Here is a 4,606-nt window from a genome sequence, read left to right on the forward strand (position 1 = left end):
GATTGGGGGAAAGGAGGTCCAGCAACTGACCCAACTTGGGATCCATCTCAAGAGGAGGCTCTAAGGCCTGACACTATTACTGATGCTATGGTGTACTTAGAGACAGGAGCTTAGCATGGCTGCCCTCCAAGAGAGGCTCAACAAGCAGCTGGTTAAGACAGATGCAGATACTTACACGCAACTAATGAACTGAAGTTGGGGACCTCTGTGGTTGAATTAGGGAAAGGCTGGAAGAACCTGAGGATGGCAACCCCATAAAAAGACCAGCAGTCTCAACTACACCTGACCCCTGAGATCTCTCAGACACTGAGCCACTAACCAGGCAGCATACACTAGCAGGTATAGGGTACCTAACATATATATACAGCAAAGGATTTTCTGTTCTGGCTTTAGTGAGAGAAAATACACCTAACCCTTGATAGACTTGAGACCCAACAGATTGGAAAGGCCAGGCATAGTAGGGTGGGGTAGGGGGTTGGTGGTGTGGACATCCTCTTGGAGACAGTGGGAAGGAGGAATGAGATGAGGACCTGTGGGAGGGCTGATGTAGTGGGCGTGGTGGGTGGGTAATGACTGTACTGTAAAATAATAAAAGTAATAAAAAAGGTGTATCTGCTTTAGAGACAATAACAAAGCAGACAAGTTGTAAAGATGATAAAATGAGATCTTCAAAGTAAAAGTAGAAGAGAAACTAAAAAACATCCCTCTTTACTGTTGGATGCTATGTGATATGAATGTAGTCAACATGGAAAAGCAGATGCTCACAGGGGTGAGGCCCTCCCCCAGCCTAGGTGGTCTGATCAGCTTTGATCTAGACTGATGACATTTTCTTCCATTTTTCACAAAATACTGTGAAATTAATGATATATTTTTATTTTATTTATTTATTTATTTATTTAGCCTGGCTGTAAGTTATGGGCTTGTGTTGAGGCTTATTTGTTTGTTTTTTTCTATGCTAAATACTGGTTGCTCCCAGAAACCCTACTTAGACCCAGGGAATACTATGTGACCTTGCCCCCAAGTTATTTCTGATTAGTGACTAAAGATGCTGACAGCTATAGCTGGGGAGAAGAAATGTAGGTGGGGCTTAGGATTCCTGGACTTGGAGTCTGAGGAATACCACAAGGAGGGGAAAGGTGGAGAGAGGAGAAGCCTTCTTGAGGTAAGAATCTTAAAATAATGGCCATGTGGATTGACGAATTCAAGTTATAAACAGCCCAGACTAAACATGGCAAATTATATAATGGAATTATTGGCTGCAAAATAAATATAATAGCATGGAGAATAGATATCTGCCAAATTCTTGTTATGTTAAGGTTTATTATAAATATAAAGGTTGTGTCTTTTATCTGTAAACTAAATGGTCAAAAGTAGGATAGAAACCCTGGATAGAGATTAAATATTTTCTACAACAGGCTTGTTCTTAGATCAAAAGACAAAACAGATCCCTCTGTGAGCAAAGCTGGATATGACTTCTGAGAGAAAGGCAGGTAGCATGGATATTTTACCATAAGACATGTTATTTATGGAAAACCATTGCTTATGATCCTGAACTTTCATCTGCCATGAAGGAAACGGTGACTTTCAGAAAATTTATTTTGCTTCCATGGTGGGTAAAACAATAATACACCTTTAGGAGGAAATGAGTGCACATATGTTTTTGTTTCTTCTAAACAGACTTTTTTCATAAAAATGCAGTTTTAAGTTCCCCACTGAGTGGAACATGCATGTTCTCATTTATGTCTCTTACCCTAAAAACACAGCCCCCTCTCCTCCTATAAACATGCTCCCTACATTAATCCATCTGGTACACTGTGAGCATCTACAGACAGCTCCTTATCTGCATAGTTTCCTGATTACTCCCAATTTCATCTCTGGTTACTCCAGGGTTCACGTGTGGAGGCCAGGAGAGGGCATCAGATTCCCTGGAGCTAGAGTCATAGGAGGCTGTGAGCCAACTGATGCAAGTGCTGGGAGCTGAACTCAAATTCTCAGCAAGATCAACAAGTGCTCTTAACCACCAAGCCATCTCCCCAGGTCCCTGATGGTTATCTTAAGGTAATATGTTATTAAGTGGTATCTCCCTAGCTTTGAAATCCATGTTTAGGCTATTACTACCTTTGATTACAGTGTGCGTAAATTTGAACTTTTACACTTAGCAAAAATAAAGAGTAGCAAAATCGATGGACACTGACCACATATAAATCTGAGCTGTCATGTCATATGCATGTCATATGCAAAATTTCATACCCTGAAATTTTGATGAAAATAAACTTTACATCATCCCAGGGCTACAGTAGTGGTAACTCTAGTTCATTGTATTGTATTGTTGTTATTAAAATAATCAAACGTCCCTCTGCCAGTTATTAGTAAGTGCTTCATAGATGCTAAAATTTTCACCATGCTGAGTAGCATAACAAGTTTAAGGTGTGAGTAGAGATCCAAAGGGAAAGGGTAGTATAAACCTGAGCTAATCAATGCACAGGGGAGTATGGCGAAACTTCAAGGTGGAAAGCGTTTGAAGGGCAAGGCATCTTCCTTGAGTAAGCTGTGCTGTTAAGAACCATCCTATGAAGTTCAGGGCTGCTCCTGGCTGTTAACTGCACATTTTTGGGTGGTTGAGCCCGGTGGTCTCTTTTACCCTTCTAATTATCTTTAAGCCTTTCTTTCTTGGTGTGCTTCACAACATCATTTTAGTGACATTCTCTATTCAACCACCATCAAGTTCACATACTTTCTTAGTTAACTAAATCCATATTTTTGTCTCCCACTCTCCCCATCCATAGATGATTGGCTGCTCTAAGTCCCTAAGAGGCAAAGCACTCTATAAATGTGTGTCTCCCAGTTCTACAAACTAGGGTCCTGGGACTTGGAATTTTCTGCTATGCCTTTGATATGAGCAGTGGCTCATATCATTGTGGACCATATGTGTGTTTAATTCTTAGTAATTGTGCCTCTAAAGGGATAGAGCTATATTTTATTTATTAATTCTGATGAATATCATCACTTTGTATAGTGAACATGATATATCCCATATTGTATGGAACATAGCAGTTGTTTGAAATATCTGTTAATATCTGCTAAACTGAACCCTTTTAAATCCTTCCATCCTATGTGTGGTATTTCATTGGTTACATAGAAATAATATCACAATGTAAAGCCAAATATATTTCTATCTACTGCTCTACTTGAGGAGATACTGATCTTGGAGTATAGCACTGACCTTTAAAACACCGGATTTTTTTTTTTTTATTAAAGACATACCAGGGTGATGCACAAATGAGAGTAGAAGTCTAAAGCCTGATAAGAACAATGTTAGCAGACCTCAATAAGTGAGTGAAGAGGAGTGGCCGCAGCAGTGACGACTGTGGCAGAGAAGGCCCGGAGGGGCTCTGCGTTCTGGAGTGGCGCTGCTTGGTCCGGCGGCTGGGTGAGGGCTGCTGGTGTCACCTTTGAGGAGAACTGCGAGTCTGTTTGGCATATCCCCCCGTCGGGATCCCAGCTACGATGAGTTCTGCCTGGGAGTCTCACGCGCACGGGGTGAAACGTTCAGCCTCCCCCGACGACAATCTTGGATCTAGCAATTGGGAAGCAGGAGACTTGGGCAATGAAGAACGAAAACAAAAGTTCTTGAGACTTATGTGTGCGGGAAAGAAAGAACGCACTGGTCGTCTTGTCATAAGAGATCACAAATCAACATCTCACTTCCGAACAGGGGAAGAAGACAAGAAAATTAATGAAGAGCTGGAGTCTCAGTAGCAGCAGAGCATGGACAGCAAACAGGTACCAGCGGCACTGCGGGCTCGGCTTCAGTGAGGTAGAAGATCATGATGGAGAAGGCGATGTGGCTGGAGATGACGATGAGGACAACTCTCCTGATGCTGAGAGTCCGGAGGACTCGGACAGTGACTCTGAGTCTGAGAAGGAGGAGTCTGCAGAAGAGCTTCATGCTGCTCATCCTGATGACACAGAAGACCCGAAGAGCAGAAAAGATGCAAAGAGCAATTATAAGATGATGTTTGTCAAGTCCAGTGGCTCATAACTACCAAACACTTAGTCTTTGTATTAAAAGTAAGCCTTATTGTTATAATGCACAGTGGAGGACTGCTTAGAGAGCACAGACGTTTGTATTATAATTTTTTAAAAAGGACCTTTTAAATAACTACAAAGAGTGTTTGCTTTCAAATGCCGTGGGTTACATTTCTCCAGGCATGACTATAACCACTTTTGTAAAGTCAGAGTTGTATAAAATGAAAAATAAATACTGTACTCAGCTTCCTTTCATATTAGCATCATCTGCCCTCTCCCACTGTTTGCCCCGTAGGTGCATTATGGGGGACATTTGCTTTGTCTGTGGTAGCTCTTTCATCTTCAACTTTTGGTTTGTTCCTATTTTTCTCTTAGGTAATTCATTTGATACTGTGACGTGTTCCCTTGACTATACTTTGTTAAAGTATACCTGTCCATCATGGATTTGGCTGCCACCAACCATGCTGCAGACCATCGCTGACAGTCCATGCTTGTTTAGTCTCTGCTCTCGGACCAGAGCAAGCACAGGACACTGGTGTGTGGAAGTGCCCTGTCGAATCATTCAAAGGTTGCAAAC

At 41.8% G+C, this 4,606-nt stretch overlaps 1 pseudogene; it reads left to right on the forward strand.

Moving 5' to 3' along the window:
- The first annotated feature begins 3,501 nt into the window (after positions 1-3,501).
- Positions 3,502-4,116, forward strand: LOC114614906 (annotated as a pseudogene).
- Positions 4,117-4,606: the final 490 nt, after the last annotated feature.

Source organism: Grammomys surdaster, unplaced genomic scaffold (genome assembly GCF_004785775.1).
Source record: "Grammomys surdaster isolate TR1022 unplaced genomic scaffold, NIH_TR_1.0 126546, whole genome shotgun sequence".
Lineage (NCBI taxonomy): Eukaryota > Metazoa > Chordata > Mammalia > Rodentia > Muridae > Grammomys > Grammomys surdaster.